At 41.4% G+C, this 21130-nt stretch overlaps 2 long non-coding RNA genes across 2 annotated transcripts in view; one reads left to right on the plus strand and one right to left on the minus strand.

Annotated features, from left to right (window-relative positions):
- The window catches only part of LOC117196847 (uncharacterized), a 39060-nt gene extending 19120 nt beyond the window's left edge, over window positions 1–19940 (minus strand). Inside the window, exon 1 of the long non-coding RNA XR_004477242.2 lies at window positions 19396–19940. This is a non-coding gene — a long non-coding RNA (uncharacterized LOC117196847). The remainder of the gene's footprint in view (window positions 1–19395) is intronic.
- LOC125965201 (uncharacterized) lies at window positions 13845–19389 on the plus strand. Its single transcript, XR_007478830.1, has 3 exons — window positions 13845–14819; window positions 17312–17920; window positions 18412–19389. It is a non-coding gene; the product is annotated as an uncharacterized LOC125965201 (long non-coding RNA).
- Window positions 19941–21130: the final 1190 nt, after the last annotated feature.

A 21130-nucleotide genomic window follows, 5' to 3' on the forward strand; every position in this document is an offset into this window, starting at 1 on the left:
ATTCTGGAAGTGCCCCGTGTGTGGCTCGGGATTGCTTATGGTTTGGTAATCAGTGCCAGAACACCCCTCCTTTTTGCACAAGATGCCTCGAGGGGAATTTAATGGTAGCTGAAAACTAAGGCAAGCCTCATTTCTAAAACATTTAGAAGTTAATATGCTATGAGTCATGTAATGTGCTGGGGCTTCCTCAGGCTCAGGAGGAAGCTTTCCCAAGTAATTAAACAATCACCTTGGGGCCAACCTGAAGTGCCCCAGCTCAGGCCTCTCCACTTGTGGACCTTCCTCTGCCCACACCGGCTGCCTCCACAGCTACTGGGGGAAATTAGCAACTTCTTCCTTAAGCCGTAGGAGACACTGTGTGAAAACTTAATCCTACAATAACATTTTTCATCACTAAAGGATCAGATTTCACCCTTCTCAACCTGATTTAAGGACCCACCAGAAATAACAACCTTCATGGGGTAATTAGGAAATTATCCTCTTACAAATTGGTAGATGTCTCCTTTCTTTTCCTTGGGATGAGATGGGAAGGGTATTATTTTTCTTTTTCCATGGTGAAGCTGCTGTGATTAACCACACCACCCGGCTAATTGTTCACTTGTGGGTAAACTGATAGCCTGCCGTTCCAGAGTGTGCCTGCCAACGCACTCCAGAATAACATGTTACAGCCTCCGAGTGGCTCTTCCTGATGAAAGGGAAACTTCAGTCGTATTTAGTTAAAGGAGCTCTTGAAACCTGGCCTGTCAATACCGTGGAGGTGGAGAATTACACCAAGGTTAAGCAAAGGTTTTCTAGAACTGGCTAGATGTTCATTTGTTTAAAGAGCCTGGGTGCATTCAGTCTGAGCCTGATCAGTACTGCCTGTTTCTAGGCTTGTGGAGAACAGTGCAAATATTCCAGAGAACCCCAGAAGTCCCTAAGGGACCCAGAAAGGATTTTTATTTGACAGCAAGGAGAAATTCCTAGCTGAAGATTTCTAAATGCTGATCTGTTTTAATTAAGAAATCTTCTAAGATGTTATTGGAAATGAGACCAGAACTTGAAGGTAAAAATGGAATTAACATCAGCCTCCTTTTTCCACTCTGACATATTCTATCTCATTCCCCTTTTCTCCCTCTCTGTCTCTCTCTGTCTCTCTCTGTCTCTCTCTCTCTCCCTCTCTCACACACACACACATACACACACACACAGAGCAACCATCCAACAGTCTTTTTTTAAAATTAATTAATTTTATTTATTTTTGGCTGTGTTTGGGTCTTCGTTGCTGCACGCAGGCTTTCTCTAGTTGCAGCGAGCAGGGGCTACTCTTCATTGCGGTGTGCAGGCTTCTTATTGCGGTGGCTTCTCTTGTGGTGGAGCATGGGCTCTAGGTGTGCGGCTTCAGTAGTTGTGGCACATGGGCTCAGTAGTTGTGGCTCGCGGGCTCTAGAGCACAGGCTCAGTAGTTGTGATGCCCAGGCTTAGTTGCTCTGCGGCCTGTGGGAGCTTCCCAGACCAGGGCTTGAACCCGTGTCCCCTGCATTGGCAGGCGGATTCTTAACCACTGTACCACCAGGGAAGTCCCCATCCAACAGTCTTGACAAACCTCTTGGATTCATTAAGTCTCTTGGAGTTTTCGATGTGCTAAAAGAGGTACTAAAAGCTATGTCTGTATCTCTGTGTGTGTACATATACACATTTTTTAGCACTTCTGATAGCACTTGATGTATCTGAAGAGCTCACACACACATTCTCTCACTTAATGCAGTCGGCAGAAGAAAGGCTGCCCGGCAGGTGTCGTTTCACCAAGGAGGTAACTGAGACTGAGACTCAGGGAGGTAAACTGACTTGGGTAATACCACGCCATCAGGGTAAGATACAGCCTGATTTGAACCCGTCTTCCCTCCCAGGTCATCTACCATACCTGAGAGCTTATTAGAGATGCCGGTCCTCAGGCCCCACCCCAGACCTGCTCAGTCTGGCGGAGGGGCCAGCAATCTGTGTTAACAAGCCCTCCAGGTCATGCTGGTGCACGCTCACGTTTGAGAACTGCTGCCTTATAGCCTACTAGAAAATACCCAGACACCTGCCCAAGACTAACTGACACCGATCAGTTCCTTATAGTCTAACTACACCCACCTAACACTCACCATTCCCGAAACATTTTTATTTTTGATACCATGTTCCTGTTATTTTGAATGGCATTTCTTTTTTTCTCTGCCTGGCAAACTCCTGCTAATCATTTAAAACCCAGTTCAAAGACCTCCCCCTCTCAAGATTTCACCGTCTTCTCCAGCAGTCCCACTTACCCCTTTCCCTGTCCCCCTACAGCACCGGGACATACCTCAACAGCATTGTCATGCCCGGGGCTTCAGTTTCTCTGCGTCACCCTCACGGTGGACTGTAATAAGGTCGGCAACTTCGTCTTATTCCCTCTCGGTACTTCCAGTACCTAGCACTGTGCCAGGAATACGGTAAGTGCTTAATAAATATGTATTGAATTAAGGAATAAGTGAATGCATGAGCCCAAGTACTATGACAAGTGTACTGAGTAATAGAGACAGGTGACTGGCCTGGGGGCACACCGCTGGCTGCTCCAGAGCCTGGTATGACCCCCAGGCATCCTGACACACAGCCCAGGATACTAATTCTCTGGGCTTTAGGTAATGTAATTGTTAAACAAGAGAGTCATTTTTGGCTGCTTTGTGACAGATAATTATGCCAAACACACCAAACAGATAAAATTCTTCCCTTCAGGCTACAGAGCTGTGGCATCACTAGGTCACAGCCTCTGTCAGTTACCTCTGCATCACTGTGTGTCTGTATTTATATATGGCGCCTATCACAAGGGTATCTAGACCAACAATTAAACCAGTTATAATGCCCAGGAACCAATCTATGGCAGCCAGCAATTATATCCATTCGTGTTTTAACTTTTTCTCCCTTTGACGTTTAATAGATGGTTATTATGATGTTGTCTTTACTGCCTCCAAATCTGCAGGCTGCTCACAGCCTAAATCTGCAGCTAGAGAAGGTTAGACTTTTGAGGGAAACTGCATATAACCTAAGGCAACTCTTTGGGTTCCGTTTCTAAGTCTGCTGCTTCGCCTGGGTCTTCTTCCTCTGTGAAGACAGTCAGGATGAAGAAGGATAAGGAACAGACCCATTTGTTCATTCACTCATACAGCACACATTTAGTGAGACTTACTCCGTGTTAGGTGTGGAGGACCCCAAGGGAGCAAGATGTGGTACTTACCTTCACAAAGCTCCTAGCCTAGTGGGGGAAGCGAGGGCTGTGAGTAGGAATTCACGATCTACTGTGATGGGCTTTACGATAGAGGTGCAGGGAGGGAAGGCTACCACACGGAGAGCTGGAGAGTCAGTAGCACTTAGGCAGCTGCGAGGGAGGAGAAGCCTGGGGGTAGGAGAGAGGAAGGCACTCGGCAAGGGCTGAAAGTAGTTCCCAGGGCTGGACTCAGACTAGACGTTGGTCTGCGTCTTCGGTGGGACGCACGAGACGCCCAGACTGCAAAGGATGGAGGTCAGTTACAGTCTGGTGCTAGGACAAAAGAAGATAGTAGGAGATGGCATAATTCCTCAGCAGTGCCTTCCTTGTGGGTGATGGGCGCAGCCCAAAGTTTGCCCAAAATCTGCTTTGAATCAAGGAGAACATCTATTTCTTCAAGCCACTTGTGGCTCTGGGGACTAAGGAGGTTGCAGAAGACAGGGAGTTGTGAATAAAGGATCAGAATTCATCATGATCACCAACTTTATACCTTCCTAAAGGCTCCTTCCCCAGAGTTGATAAAACATACTCAAAAGTCTCTTTCATCCTTAAAAAAAAAAAATTGACCTAACTCAATACAAGCCTTCCCTCACCCTGTGATAGGTGCAAGCTCTCCCTTAAACTCTTCACTTCCTTTGATAACCAAGTTCCTCAAAAAAATGCACACTACCCTCTCCTTCCACTCACTCTCCATCCACAGCTGCCAGGCTTGTGTCTCTACACCCACAGAACCACTATGATAAAGGTGATCACTGGCCTTCAGCGGCCACATCCAATGGAGTCATCCATTTATTCAGTCAACAAATCTTTGTTTTGTATCTACTCTGAACCAGGCACTGTTCCAGGCCCACAGATACAGTGGTCTAAAGGCTTTCACAGAGTTTACGTTTTGGTGGACTCCTTTTAGTTCTGAGGTTTCTGTAGCATTGGCAGTCATTGAGCTTTGCCTTCTGGAAACACTCTCTTGCTTTCCATATACCAACCTCCTGTGATTCTTCTATCTTTCGTGTTATTCCTTCTCTACCTATTCATTAAAGCCTGACTTTAGGTAGGTTGTGTTCTAGGCACTAGACTCATCCTCCAAGATTTTATCCTCTCCTCTGATTTTAGTTGTCAGACGTGTATCTCAATATCTGTATAATCAGCTCCCTCCAGACAACTCTCTGTGGACACTACTTCAGTGTCCACTTAACCAAAGCTGGACTCTGGTTGCTGCGTCCCCACTCTCTCCTTCTCCTATGTTTTCCAGCTCAGCGAATCCTGCTGTGCAATCATGATGCTGCGAGTCACCCTGGACCTGTGACTTTTCTTATTCCTGTGCTCCCTATATGCCAACAGCCTCTGTCCTCGGTCAGGACCCTCATCATCTCTCCTGGAAACTGCCATAGTCTCCTTGCCTCCACACTTATCTCATCCAGCTCATCTTCCACGCTGCCGGCAGAGCCTCTCCCCAAGTTGCAGATCTGACCATGTTCCTCCCCCATATTCTCCATCCCCTCTACCAGCAGTTCTCAGTATGAGACCCCCAAGACACTTTCAGGAAGTCCACAAGGTCAGAACTATTTTCATCATAATAGTAAGACATTATTTACCCTTTTCACTGTGTTGACATTTGCACTGATGGGGCAAAAGCGATGGTGAGTAAAACAGCAGGTGGCTTAGTACAGATTAAGGCCACGGCGCTAAATGGTACTATGTACTAGTAGTTGAATTCTTAACACTATGCACTCCCAGAAAGGAGAAAAGCCAGTTTATTTCATGTCCCTGATGAAGCAATAAAAATATTAATTTTATTAATCTCAGCCCTGGAATGAGCATCTTTTTAATATTCTGTGTCAACGTGCAAAGTACACATAAAGCAATTCTGCTATGTACCAAAGTATGGTGGTTGTCTCAGAGAAAAGCATTGGTGTGATAAGTTGAGTTGCAAGCTAAACTAGCCTTTCCCACACACACACTAACACCATTTTTATTTGAAAGCATGACTGACAAACAAACTGTGGTTATTCAGACTTGGGTATTTGGCAGGCATGTTCTTTAAAATTAATGAAGTGAGCTTGTCACTTTAAGGAAAATATCTGACACTGTTTGTTGCCAAGTGAAAAAAAATTGGATCTTTCAAGCAAAAATCAGAATTTTGGAAAGCATACATCTGCCACTATGAGCGTGACAGCTTCCCAATACTTAATGACTTTTCTGATGAGACTGATGGTGATGTTAATAAATATGTGGGGTTTGTCTTGGTTCTTGTAGAGTGAGATGTGTCAACATTCAGAAGAATTACATGACTCAGTGAGTCAGTGTTTTCCAAATGGCCAATGGTTGATGTTACAAAATCATGCATAAGTAAAAACAGATCTATTCAAGTGCAAATAATGTAACATTTTGAAACGTTCATTAATATGGCTTCAGATTCCACATTGCAACTCACCTTTAAGAAACTGCCACTTTTCAAATTTTAGTGTCATATCAAAGAATATTCATAATTATCTAAAAGGGCTATTAAAATACTTCTTTCTTTTCTAACTACATATCTGTGTGAAGCAAGATTTTCTTCACATATTTCAACTGAAACAATATATTGCAAAAAATTCGATGCAGATATGAAAATCCAGCTATCTTTTTATTAAAGCAGACATTTCTTACAAATTTTTGTCTTAGACAATACAAATATGTTATTTGTTATTTTTTAAATGATTAATGAAATATTAGCCTCAGTTTCAATTTTGACTATAATTAATATCAATATGTATAATTCACATAAACACAAAACCCTTTGAATCCTCAATAATTTCTAAAAGTGTAAAGGAGTGTTAAAGCCAAAAAGTTTGAGAATTTGATCTGCAGGATTAAGGTCCCAATTTTTTTCTAGGTATTTTATTTTTCAGGATTATTTTAATGCTGTTTTAATGCTTCAGGATTAATTTAATTAAATTATTTAATTTATTGTTTTTAATGCTACTTTGACTCCTAATGTTCAAGGTTAAAATATTGATGGCTGATAAGTAATAGTTTGGGAAATGATTACAACCAGAAAAGTTAAATCTCCAAAACTGAGAAATGTTCATCCTTAAAATAAATGATGTGTCTTACTTATAAAAAAAAGTTTTGATTTTGATATAGTTCAATTAAGCAATTATTTTCCCTTTATTGCCCATGCTTTGGTGTCACATTCATGAAATCATTGCTAAATCAGTGTCATGAAGTTTTGTGGGTTTTTTTTTTTAAATTTTTTGGCTGCATTGGGTCTTTGTTGCTGCATGCAGGCTTTCTCTAGTTGCAGCGAGCAGGGGCTACTCTTTGTTGCGGTGTGCGGGCTTCTCATCGCGGTGGCTTCTCTTGTCGTGGAGCACAGGCTCTAGGTGCGCGGGCTTCAACAGTTGTGGCTCGCGGGCTCTAGAGCACAGGTTCAGTAGCTGTGACGCACTGGCTTAGTTGCTCCGCGGCATGTGGGATCTTCCTGGACCAGGGCTCAAACCCGTGTCCCCTGCATTGGCAGGCAGATTCTTAACCACTGTGCCACCAGGGAACCCCTGGACCACGCTTTTCTTATTCTGCTTTGCTTGTCTTCCTTCTGACTTTCAAACACCTATTCATACTTCAAAACACACTCTTGTCATCTTCTTTAATGAGACCAACCCCCTGCTCCAGCAGGAACACTCAATCACTCCCTGATTTGTGTCCCATAAGGACTTCTACCGGGGATCCCATAACACCTCAGTGCTGGTTCTCCAATTTAACCTCCAGGCCTTACCCTGGGTAAAATCGTGGACAGTTCCCTAATGTTAGGCAAATGGATTGTTTCCAATTTTTTTCTCTTCCTAACAAAGCCACTTTACATGCTGTATGTGTCTCCTTGGGCACCTGGGCAAGCAGCTCTCAAGAGGAGATCCCTGGAAGGGGCATTACTGGGTCACAGGGTTTGGGCATCTTCACCTTTACCAAGTATTACTAAGTTGTTCTGCAAACTGGTTCAACCAATATATGCCACCACCAGCAACAAATAAAACCTTCTGATTTCCCCACATTCTTATCAACACTTAACATAATCAGACTAAATTTTTTAAATTGATGCCTGTGAAATTATCTCATTGTTATTTTCATTTTCCTCATTACTAATGAAGTAAAAAATCTTTCTATAACCTACCCAGGTTTCCTCTTCTGTGAACTGCCTGTTCAGAAATATCCTTTGTCTGTTTTTCTGTTGGGTTGTTTGTCTTTTTCTTACTGATTTGAAATTCTTTATATATCCTGGATACTCACCTTTTTTTCTGCTATGTGCGTTGCAAATCTTACCTCCCTGTGAGTAACTGGTCTTTTAAGTCCATCTATGGAGTCTTCTATTGTACAGAAGTTTCAATTTTTAATATAATCAAATGTATCAGTCTTTATAGTTTAAGCTTTTTATACATTATAAGATTCTTCCCCATCCCAAGTTCATATGATATTGCATGTATTTTTGTCTAAAACTTTTCACATTTAGGTCTCTAATCCTTCCAGAATTTTTTTTTTGGTAAGGTGTAAAGAAGAGATCTACTTTTTTTTCTTTTAATTAATTAATTAATTTTTTTTTTGCTGGGTTGGGTCTTCATTTCTGTGCGAGGGCTTCCTCCAGCTGCGGCGAGCGGGGGCCACTCTTCATCTCGGTGCGCGGGCCTCTCACTGTCACAGCCTCTCCCGTTGCGGAGCACAGGCTCCAGACACGCAGGCTCAGTAGTTGTGGCTCATGGGCCCAGCCGTGAGATCCTCCCAGACCGGGGCACGAATCTGTGTTCCCTGCATTGGCAGGCAGATTCCCAACCACTGCGCCACCAGGGAAGCCCAGAGATCTACTTTTATCTATTCCCATATGCATAAACAATTAGTCCAAACCCACTAATTGAATATTTCATTCTTTCCCAATTGATTTGAAATGCCATTTGCTATTGGTCCACTGGTCTTTCTCAAGGATCAGCAAAATTTTCTGTAAAGGGACAGATAGTAAATATTTTATAGTTTGTGGGCCATAGAGTCTCTGTGACAATTACTCAGCTCAAAAGCTACTAAGGAGTATGGCTGTGCTCAACAAAACTTTATTTACAAAACAGGCGGTGGGCTGGATTTGGCACACAGGCCAGTGGTAACCCCTAGTCTATTTATCTATTTTTGCACCAATATGGCACTGTACAATTATGTGTAGCTTTATCTTTTACCTCTCTGTTTGGAAGAGTCAATTTCCCCTCCTTGCTCTTCTTTAAAATTATCAAAGCTATCCTTGGCCCTTTTCCCTTCCATATAAATAGGTTCACCTTAGAAATTCCATCAAAATTCCTCATTTGAAGGGAGGAGGGGTTTCTTCTATTTCACTTTTCTAACTTCTTGAACTGGCCAGTTAACTCTTTAATTTTTAAATCTTCCTTCTTATTATACATCTCCCTTTAGCTATTGCCTTATCTATGGCTGACAGGTTTAACTGTTATTGTTTTCATTTTTGCTGTTATAAATACTTTCTAACACCCATTAGGACTTCTTGTTTGAACTATGAATTAGTTAGAAGTGTGCTTCAATTATCCAAATGTAAGAGAATGGCGAGGTCTGTCTATGTTTTAGTTATTAATTTCATATTTAATTATGTTGTGCTTGGAAAATCTGGTCTAATTATATAAGTTTTTTTTTTCATTGAAACTTGCCTTGTGACCTAGGACATGATAAAATTTTATAAATATTCCAGAATGTTTGAAAAAATGTGCATTCTCTAATTGTTGGAAGTAAAGTTCTCTATTCTATCATTTAGATGAAACTTATCACCTGTATTGTTCTAAATTTTCCAACATGATTATGGATTTCTGAATTTTTCCTCATAGTTCTGTAAGTTTTTGCTCTCTCTGCATATATTTAACACTATGTGATTGCATGCTATTGGGGTCTCTGGGTCTGGATACACTGAGAAATAAAAAGTGAAGATGTAGGTCGAAATATCACCTTTGTTGCTGATAGAGGCTAAGATGGAAGACATCTTAGTATGAGAACCAGATGGGCTTGTGGATGAACCCCAAAAAGGCAGGCAGCCCCAGCCCCAGATGCAGGCAGCTCTAGATCAGGGCAATGCTCCCCCAAGAAGAGCAGAGCCCCTGAGGAAAAGCGGAACCCACGCTCCCTGAGGGCAGCTGCATCCATGAGGGAGAAGGTGCGGGCCAAGCTGGACTCCACATGGGTTTATCGGCGTCTGTGTACCAGCCAGACACGTTGCTCCCAAGGGCGAGCAAGTCAGGGGACACAGAGAGGTTCAGAACACGCTTCAGGAACAGCTCTCCTCACGGAAGCCAGGGGCAAAAAGGCGCTCCCTTTAACGTTACAAGTTACACATTACAAGTTTTAAATTGTTTCATCTTCCTGGCGAATTATTTTTCCTTTTATCCTGTATTAACTTTATGACTAATACTACCTTTTGATTTTAAAAATCTATTTTGTGTGACATTAAAGAAGCTACACAGCAACTTTTAAAAATTAGTTTATGGCTGGTTTATCTTTATTCAGCCCTTTACTTCTAACCTGTGTCATTGCATTTTAGTTGTGTCCTTTGCAAAGAGCGTGCAGCTGAAATTTTGGTGGTGGCGGTAGGGATTGTTGAGTAAATTTATTTCTATTTTTTAGAACTTTTTAATTTTGTTTGTTTGTTTGTTTCTTTTTTGGCTACACCACGCAGCATATGGGATCTTAGTTCCCCAACCAGGGATCAAACCCACACCCCCTGTATTGGAAGCACAGAGTCTTAACCACTGGACTGCCAGGGAAGTCCTGTTTCTTTTTTTTTGAAAATGTTTAAGCCTATACTAAGATTCACCAACTGTTAAATTCCTGCCAAGTTTGTTCCTCCCACCTCTCTCCCCCACCCACATATACATATATATATATAATTTTTTTTACAAATATCTGAAAATTGGCTACACATATCAGGACACTTCACTCCCAAATATTTCAACACATTCCCAAAGAACAATAACATTTTTTATACAACTACATCACCATTACCACACCTAAGAAAATCAACATTAATTCAATAATATCTTGTAATACTCAAATTTTCCCAGTTGTGCCAAGTATATGTTTTCTAGCTGTTTTCTCCTGTGATTTAGGAACTATTCAAAATATATATATTGCAACAGCTCATACAGCTCAATATCAAAGAAACAAACAACCCCATCCAAAAATGAGCAGAAGATCTAAATAGACATTTCTCCAAAGAAGACATACAGATGGCCAACAGGCACGTGAAAAGATGCTCAGCATCACTAATTATTAGAGAAATGCAAGTCAAACTACAATGAGGTGTCACCTCACACCAGTCAGAATGGCCATCATCAAAATGTCTACACATAAATGCTGGAGAGGGTGTGGAGAAAAAGGAACCCTCTTACATTGTTGGTGGGAATGTAAATTGGTGTAGTCATTATGGAGAACAGTATGGAAGTTCCTTTAAAAACAAAAAATAGAGTTACTCTATGATCCAGCAATCCCACTCCTGGGCATATATCTGGAGAAAACTCTAATTTGAAAAGATACATGCACCCCCAATGCTCATAGCAGCACTATTTACAATAGCCAGGACATGGAAGCAACATAAGTGTCCATCGACTGATGAATGGATAAAGAAGATATGGTACATATATACAATGGAATATTACTCAGCCATAAAAAGAATGAAATAATGCCATTTGCAGCAACATGGATGGACCTAGAGGTTATCATACTAAGTGAAGTCAGATAGAGAAAGACAAATATCATACAATATCGCTTATATGTGGAATCTAAAAAAATGATACAAATGAACTTATTTACAAAACAGAAATAGACTAGCAGACATAGAAAACAAATTTAGGTTACCAAAGGGGAAGGGGGGATAAATTAAGAGTTTGGGATTAAAATATACACAGTACTATATACAAAATAGATAACCAACAAGGACCTACTGTATGACACAGGGAACTATACTCAGTATCTTGTAATAACCTATAATGGAAAAGAATCTAAAAAAGATTATGTATATATATGTATAACTGAATCACTTTGCTGTACACCTGAAACTAACACAACATTGTAAATCAACTATATTTCAATAAAAACTATATATATATATATATATATATATATATATATATATATATATATATGGCATCTGGTCACTATATCTCCATAATTTCCATCAACCTAGATATTCCCTCCCCTTGCCTTCTGTTCTCCATTTGACTAAATCCTTTGTAGAGCCCAGGCCTGTTGCCTGCAATAAGCTCCACATTCTGGATTTCTCTGACTGTTTTTCCATCATTAGATTCCTCTTAAACGTTCCTGGTAAGAACACCATGTAGGAGATGGGTGTATACTGTGGGTAATGCCAAGCTCATCTCCTTGGTTAAGTTAGTAATTGCCAGATTTCTCCATTGTAAAGGCACATTTTCTCCTTTCTAACTAAAAAGTTATCTATGGAGGGATTCCTTAAGACCAAGTAAATATCTTTCACTTGATTGTTTTAGCATTCATTGATAATCCTCCCTTGCATAAGTGGTTACATTGAGGAGTTACAAAATAGTGATGTTGTAATTCCATCATTATATAAATGTGTATATATATAAAATATATTTATATATCAGCTGGCATCCTATATATATGTATATATATAGAAAATATATTTATATATCAGCTGGCATCCTATATATATATGTATATATATAAAATATAATTATATATCAGCTGGCATCCTATATGTATATATATAAAATATATTTATATATCAGCTGGCATCCTATATATATATATATGTATATCTATATAAAATATATTTATATATCAGCTGGCATCCTATATATATATGTATATATATATAAAATATATTTATATATCAGCTGGCATCCAATATATATGTATATATATATAATATATTTATATATCAGTTGGCATCCTATATATATATATGTATATATATAAAATATATTTATATATCAGCTGGCATCCTTCCGTAAAGAAAACATTTTTCTTCCCCCATCCCCATCTTTCTCTCTCTCAACCTCTCACTCTGTCTTCTCTCCTTTCAACTTTATTAAGATATAACTTTCCATAGCACAAATTACACATATTTAAAGTGTATGATTTGATGACTTTTAACCTGTGTATAACCCCATGAAACCATCACCACAGTAAAAATAGGAATGCTTCCATCACATCCAAAAGTCTCCTCATTTTCCAATCCAAGACATCCACTGATTTGCTTTCTGTCACTATAAATTTGTTTGCATTTCCTGAAATTATACATAAATGGAATCATACACTAGATACTTTTTTGCCTGGCTTCTTTCATTAAGCACAATGATTCTGAGATTCATCCATGTTTCTTTTTACGGCTAACATTCTATTGTATGAATATACCACAATTTTTTATCCATTGCCCCGTGGATGAGCATTTGGGCTGTTTCCAGTTGAGGGCTAAATACTGAACCTAAAAAAAACAATAATCATAATCAGTTGATAAATCAGAGAAAAGTGAGAGAAAGTAGTATAATTCTCCCGTGAGAATTAGAGCTTAACTATTAACATAGAAACATTACTGGCTCAAAGGAATCCACTCAACATCAAGGCAAAAGCTAGAGCAGGGAACAGAGCTGCAGAGTTGAATATTAAACTTGATATTTCTGGGAACCAGCGCAGGAGCATCAGGTAAGAAAGAGGCAATCAGCGTTTCTTCTGGCTTTTGGCACTGGTGTAAGTATGTTTTCATGGCCCTGTCTGCTAATAATGATGTCGTTCTTGGAAATAAAATAAATACTAATATGTTTACATGCATTTTTTACTTTATACAAATTCTGTGAGTGGTGTGCTAAGAAATAACAAGTTTTGGAGGCCAAAATAAGTCTCTAAGTGGGCAATTTTGGCAAATAATTCTGTGAAGTCCTGTTAACCTTGTTAGAAGATACGAATGTTATATTATTTGAATGTTATGAAATGTTCATTGGTGTTTCTAGTGTTTAAATATTCACCCTAAGTTACAGTTCTTTGCAAATATTTTGACAAAAGACATACAATGAGAAAAACAGATTAATGTTGTTATGAAATGATCTAATAAGAGACCAGAAACTGATCTTAAATTCAAATTTAAATAAACAACGTCTAGGGCTTCCCTGGTGGCGCAGTGGTTGGGAGTCCGCCTGCTGATGCAGGGGACGCGGGTTCGTGCCCCGGTCCGCGAGGATCCCACGTGCTAAGAAGCAGCTGGGCCCGTGAGCCATGGCCGCTGGGCCTGCGCGTCCGGAGCCTGTGCTCCACAACGGTAGGGGCCATAACAGTGAGAGGCCCGCGTACCGCAAAAAAAAAGAAAAAGAAATAAACGTTGCTTTTTTTTTTTTTTTTTGCGGTACGCGGGCCTCTCACCGTGGTGGCCTCTCCCGTTGCGGAGCACAGGCTCCGGACGCGCAGGCTCAGCGGCCATGGCTCACGGGCCCAGCCGCTCCGCGGCACGTGGGATCTTCCCAGACCGGGACACGAACCCGCGTCCCCTGCATCGGCAGGCGGACTCCCAACCACTGCGCCACCAGGGAGGCCCAGCAACGTCTATTTCAATGGCAAAACAAAAACCAGGCCAAACAGACAACATATTTTTGTTACTAAAAAAGGAAATGACCTAATCTGAAGCAACATGTTCACTAATCGCCCAATTTGAAGATGCTTTTGAACACATCCTCAACCAACCAATTCCGCGAACCTTAACACGAGATGAAAGACATTTTTCTACATCTGGAATGCTTGTCCTAAAACTAAGATTTCACTACTGGATAGTAAAATTCATGCTTGTGAGATTTACAATTTTATTTTAAGAGTAAGGTTTAAATATTAAATATTTGTGATATTATCTTTGGATTTTTAAAACGATTTTTACTTGGCATTTATTCTGTGTTAATGTTTCCTTCTAATTTTACCTTCTAATTACTATCAAATGCCTATATCAGGTAGATGTCATTTTTACATGTTATGGAAACATGTAATTTTGTCACAATATTTTGGTTCACAATAGTAATAGCCAAGCATTTATTATTACACTTTTTTTTTCCCACAGAAAACCTTTCAAACTTTTAGTATAACCCTATCACAGAAAAACTATTCATTGTCTATTATTGTGGCCAATCTTTATTATTTAAAAACACGTAAGTGAAGTGTTATGGAAAAAATACAGAATAAATTGTGATTTGGGGAATTCCCGGGAATTCCAATTTCTTGTTTCTGCCTCACAAAAATGATTATCCGTCAGGAATTTGGAAACAGTAGCCTGTATTAAGGCAGCCATGGTGAAAGTAGAGAGGAAAGGAAAAAATAAAGAGGTATTTAAGAGGTAAACCATCAGATTTAGTGGCTGATTTGATGTGAGAAATAGGGGAGAAATGACTCTAGAATAACTTTTTAAATGTCTGGTTTTACAGATGTGGATGATGAAGATTTCAGGAAGGAAAGCAGTGTGGGGCAGTGAGATTGCTGGAACACAGAAAGTTGAAGGAGCCTGAGTCATGCGCCTGAGAGTGTCCTCAGCAAAGAGGTTTGTTCTAGAGATGGAGGCTCAAGACTCAGTAGCAAATAGATAGGAGTCAGAATCGTGGGCAAGTCAGCATTTGCTTCCAGCTATTTCAGACATGTTTAGTACATCTACCATAAAGCAGAAGAGGTGGGTGTTTGGGAGCACTATGGGATAATTATTTTACTGCTTTCCCAACCTTACACACTACCTTAGTCATTTTGGCAAACAAAATACGACAGCTGGTTATGGTTTTTAGCCTCTCAGAACTTCTGAAGTTACAGGTTTATGTACGTCAAAACGATGAAACAAATGCCTTTTGCTTTTCCTTTAGTTGAAAGCAAAATATTAGTGAGAAGAAATCTTCTTTCCCTCTTCCTTTAATTACAACATTTTAAAATATAGAGGAAAAACTTATGAAAATGAGTTAAATCAACTAGGAAGTAATGTAGAATAGAATAAGAGATGAAGAGACCATTATCCCATGTGTTATCTTAATGTAAAATGGTAATCTCGAGTGCCGTGAGGACCTCATTCTAATTACTTTTTTAAAAATTGACTATCTGTGACTGTGTATGCTATAGAGCTTTTAGTTAAGCAAAGCCTCCAGAGTTACACAAATTAAGGTTTGAATCCTGACTCCACTGCTTCCGAGCTATGTGACCTGAGGTGAGCTGTGTAATCCCTCTAAGCTTCAGTTTCCATAGAGGCAAAATGAGTCCTCCTTGACTTCTCCCATTCTCTAACCCGTGCACCTACTAAGCATTTCTTGCATCTGTCACCATCTCTCTATCCACACTGCCAGTACCCAAGTCCAAGCTATGGACGTCTCGTGTATGGACCCTCACGACAGCTGGCTGTTGCTCTCCCCACATTTAATCTTGCTCTCTTGAAATCCATTCTCGGTCCCACAACCAGAGCGATCATTTGAAGACATAAACTCTACATTTAAAAACCCTGTAATATCTCTCCTCTGCTCTTAGCGATCACCACCTACCATCACCCCGACAAATGGGGCGTCTATCTCTGGGCCCCCTCGGGCCTCGGGGTCTTTGCACAATTTGAAGACAACCTCCGTCTCCTCCACCCCATGCACTTTGACTAGCTAACCCAGTTTTATCCTTCAAGTCTCAGCTTGGAGGCCACTTTCTCAGGAAGTCTCTGTCCTCCATCCCCCAATTCTGGATTAGATTCCCTTTATGGGTGTTCCTATAACACAATATACTTCTCTCATCCATTCTGCATTCTGTTTTTCCTAATTTTACATTAAATTTTTAAATAATTACTTTTTCTATTAGTCAGGGTTTTATCAGAAAAATAGAAGCCACTGTGTATGTTGCATGTATTAAGAGTTTTAAGATGGGGAAGTAAGGTTTATGCAGCCACTGGGGAAGCAAAGATCAAAAAAGTCATTGTAAATGCTCTCAGCCTGCAGCAATGAAGCATGTGATCCCCAAGAGCTGCCCTGGGAAACTACAAAACTTATCTCTGAGATGTTTCTACCAGCTATCTCAGCCTGTAGCATAACACAGGTGATTCTCTGAAAATCTATCTGAAAGCGGTTTGAACCCTGCATTTCTCTGTGTACCTGCCTCCATCTGCCCGGGGAGAATAATGATCCCTCCTCCTCCCGCTTCCTCCTGTAAGTGCTTTGCATTGGATGATTCCTCCTGGAACCAGGCAGAGAAGAGGTTCGGGGAAATGCAGCTATCAGTTTCTCTTCTCCAGGCAGGAAGACCTCAGAAGGGGATGTCAGTGATGTCCAGTTGACAACCCACAGTTCAGCACATCTGTCCTATGACCACTGAAAACACTTATGTTAATGACATTGATGATATTGAGCTTGATAGATATCTTCCTTGTTCAAGGGGCACCAGTGCCCAAGTTCCTGTAAAAATCACAACTACCTGGCAATGCACGTTCAACATGGTCCGTACAGTGAGTGTTACGACTGAAACTGAGTTGTCTGTGTACTTTTTATGACTGCTAAGTGGATAAGGGAGTCACATCCTTGGGTCCAACACACAAAAAGTGCTGAGAGCACTGCCCCGGATTGAAACCCACCGTCCTCACCCCATCCCGAGTACGTCAAAAACCAGATAATCAGTATCAATTTGGACTCAATGCTCTTTAAGGCTGTCCAGGATTTATTTCCCCATTGTGAGTGGATGCTCTTTAATTTAGATTATAAACCCTTAGAGGGAAGGCGCCACATCTGTTCATTTCATCTGGTTTGGCTCTGTGCGTTTAACAGATAATCTTTGGATTAACCACTGAAGGAAAAAGATGGCCTCAAACTTAATGAAGATTGAACACAGCTTATATCATCTTCCACAATTATAGTTATTGAGGTGATCTTGGCAGACCTTCCTGCTCCAATACTGTAAACTTGAGAGTGACCAAGACCCCATGGGGATGGGTGGGTGGAGCCCTGCTGCCAGAGCTGTGGTCTGGGTGGTTGAGGGTGGCCCCCTTTTTGAGCTACTCTCCTTCTCTGTTGTTTTCCTTCTCCCCAGAAAGGAAGTGTCCACCTGTGCTGGTGTGGGTCTTCCTCCCTATTTGGCTATGCTCTGGAGGTTCTTCAGGAAGGATGGGCCAATCACCTTTCCTGCCTGAGATGCTGAGGTTCCCTGCCAATGCTTGTGGGTAGAAAAGAGACCAAGGTAAATGTCCCTACTTTGCAATTGGAGGACATGAGGCTGGGGAGACACAAAAGAACTCACTCTAGGATTATAGTCAATAGATGGGAGAGATGAAAATAACCTGAGTAATAGGCCCCATCACCTAATCTGCTGAGGATGGAAGGGTGGATAGCTAGATAGAGCTAGCAGAAAGAGACCTTAGTCATCTAAGCCAACCTCTTCATTTTATAGAAAATTGAAATCTGGAGAGGAATGGTGACTTGCCCCCTTACACTACTGAAAAACCTCCCTTTTTTGGATACAATCTGATCCTTTGTGCTTCTACTAGAGATGAAGTCGGGCTAATTCTAAACAACTGCATTCATTCCAGGACCCTAGGGAGCCAAGGAACACTTGCAGGGCCAATACTACCTACCTTTACCTGAAGTCCCAACCAATTAATTCAGCAAATAAATAAGTGAATTTCAGCTAAATAATCACAAGGTATGTATTTTAAATTCTCAGGCCAATGAGGTCACAGAATAATCTAGAAGGAAGCAACTAAGCAAAAGCAAATGCTATAAAATACAACTGGAATAACTGACTGACTATAAGAAAGAAAAAATAAATCCCGAATTTCATGTCCATAAAACCCAAGGAAGTATCTCACTGATATAAACAAAGTATATATTTTTTCATTAATCATGCTTTTAGGTTTGTTTCCTTTCTGATGGTTCATGAAAGCGCAGCTTTAAGACAAATGCCCTGGCCTCCATTTGCAGTACTGGGGCCTGTAAGACCCTCTTCTATAGAAATTCTGGAGGCGCCACTGTAAGGGAAGCATGTGGAACACTGCAGTGGTCCAGGGAAGCGAGCTGGGCTTGTATCACTGGGCAGACGGTCTGAAAAAAGTCTGTAGGAACTCAGATGTTTGTGCCGTTAGGGCCATGCTGTGACAGCTGGAGCTGTCTCTCAACGTTCCTATCATTAAACAGCACGCCCCCGTGGGACTGATGGAAGACCCCTGAAGCTGGGTGGCAGAGAGCAGAGCTGCAGGAAACTCGAGACGCCTGCCTTGAAGAACCCAGCGACTGGTCCGGCTCTTCATCCAACAGACGCAATGGCATCCGAACAGAAGGAACTTTTTCTCTGTCCTACCACCTTTTGGAAATTTACTCTGGGGTGCTGGGCAGAGGGAGGCGCAGGACCGGCTTACACTGTTCACGAACACTTTAGAGCCTCCACTTACAGCGCTGATGCCCTCCCGGGACGGAGGAGGGCTCTGTAAATCAAGCCCTTCTCGGTTCGTCAGCCCTGGATCTGCTGAGTCCTCACGTCAAAGGCAAGTTGGAACAGAGTGGAGACTTTGGCAAAAGACTTTCTCCCCCTCCAGCTCCCCATTTTAATGAAACAATTCTAGGGTGAGGTTGGTCCGGGAATTATTTCTCTGACTCACATTCCCTTTGCTCTTTTTCACACACTCAGAAGCAGCACCTCTGAGTCCCTTGTAGCCCTGGGCACAGGGAAGCCAGGGTTGGGGCAGAGCTGCACTGGGGCCCACTCCACTCCCAAGGCTGAGAAGACAAACAGGGAGGCGTGTCTCCCAAGCCGATTTCTTTCATCACCCCAAGCTATCTGGGGACACCGTTGCTACACACCTCATGAAGAAGCCGCAAACTGGTTCTCGCTCTCAAATAAGCAGGTGGGAATAGGTCTGCTTAAGATCCAGTACAAAGCTGATAGAGAGTTAAGCTAAGCAAGAAGGGAGGCGGTTGGTCTGACCTCTGCCCTTCTTGTTGAGCAAGGAGCAAGGGGGACACTGCCTCTTCAGAGACTTGGGCTAGCCCGGGAGACACAGACCCTGGCCCGGAAAAGCAGCTGGGCCATCTGGGCGGGTCCTGTCCCAGGCTTCATCTTTCATAATCTGATCTACTCTGTTGGCACTGAGCGTGCAAAGATGACGACGACATAGTACCCACCTTTGAGAAACTCGCAGTTTAGTAGGAGAGCTGGGCACGTAAAGAGCTCCAATGTGCTTGGGAAGTGCTGAGGCAGGTTCCTGCGTGGAGTGGGAACCGGCGGTAACACGCACATCGCCCGAGCACGCGCACACGCATCCTCACTCAGAACACACGCTCTGTGTCATCACAGGTCCCCGGTCACAACAGGACCGGCGGGCGTATTTCAGGTGGAGCAGTGCTGACTGTGTTCTGCCTCTTTCTTAGAGGTGCTCTCACTCCTGAAATTTCAGAAGCCCTGGCTCAGTCAGTCTGAAACAAAAAAGGGAGTGTACAAATCCAAGAAAATGCACAGCACAGGCCTCCATGCGGCAGCCGTCCTGGCCTCTCGCTCTCCCTGGAGAGTAGAGATGGCCGGTTGTCAGCTATCCAGGGCTCAGGACTCCTAAATTCTCTGCCCTGCTCCTTGACTGACCATCTACGAACTTGAACAAGTCTCTGGCTTTTTATACCTTGGGAGTTCTTTGAATAAAATGTAGAAATGGCGTTTTATTGGAAAGTGAATTTGGCTTGTGACGTCATTCACTCGTGTGTTCATTCATTATGTCGGCATTTCACAATTATATTTGAATATGTATTACATGTTAATGTGTTGCTGCAAAAGTCATGTGGTCAGGAGATGAAGATGAATAAAACGGGCTTGCCCTCAAGGAGCCTGCCCTCAGCATGAGAGACCTGAGTTAATCAACTAACAAAAACTCAAGGAAGAATGACATAAATGCTCTAATAAAAATATATCAGTAGAACACAACATTGTAAATCAACTATATTCCAAAATAAAATAAAAATTAAATTTATATATAAAAATATATATGATATATATTTATCTATCTATATATATATGATATGTATATATCTCAGTAGAATTTCTAGCAGCAAGCCTGCCTGCACTGACTTGGGCTTTCTTCCTTATTTCATCTACACATAGATACGCTAGCTAAACAAAAGAATGAAGGAAAGAACTCAAACCTAGGGAGAATGGGAAGTGGGAGCTAATATCATAATGGCCAAACAGTTTATTAGGCCTGCATATGGGTCCCAGGGACTGCAGACTGATTTTCATGTTTATACTGGCATGGTGTAACTGGTCTTGGGCATGCACACGTTTGGAAACTATAAATGAATCCCCTTCATAAAGCCCAGTGACTTGAAGGGTTTCCCAGTCCCTGGAAAGGGAATTAGGAAAACTTTATCCATCAACCTGTGGAAGTGGCAAGGAATTTTGACATCCATTTGAGGCTTTGATGGAGTTTTTTTAAAAAGTCATTTATGAGAAGGTAAAACTCCAGACCTGTGCCCTGTGAGGGTGTGGGTTCTAGATGTATATACAGACATATATACATCCTGTACATACAGACAGGAACTCCAAAGCAAAGCATCAACACAACAGAAAGACACATCTTAACCCATTGAAATCCATGTGGCTTTAGTAGAAGCAATTGGAAACTAACTTTGTAGAGGCACTTACATCAGAACAGATAGGATCTTCCCAGAGGGAAAATGTTGTGCTGAAGATAAGCTCAAAACCAGAATTTATAAACCATATAAAGAAACAAACAACCATGGGGTGGGGAAGTGTATATAGATGTAAAGCAGATGCAACAAGCAGACTCAGCACATCAGTAACTGGAGACGATTACACAACTTGAAAAAGATTATAATATATGGATGTTTAAGCTGATTAGACAGATAAATG

The sequence above is a fragment of the Orcinus orca genome, chromosome 8 (genome assembly GCF_937001465.1).
Source record: "Orcinus orca chromosome 8, mOrcOrc1.1, whole genome shotgun sequence".
Lineage (NCBI taxonomy): Eukaryota > Metazoa > Chordata > Mammalia > Artiodactyla > Delphinidae > Orcinus > Orcinus orca.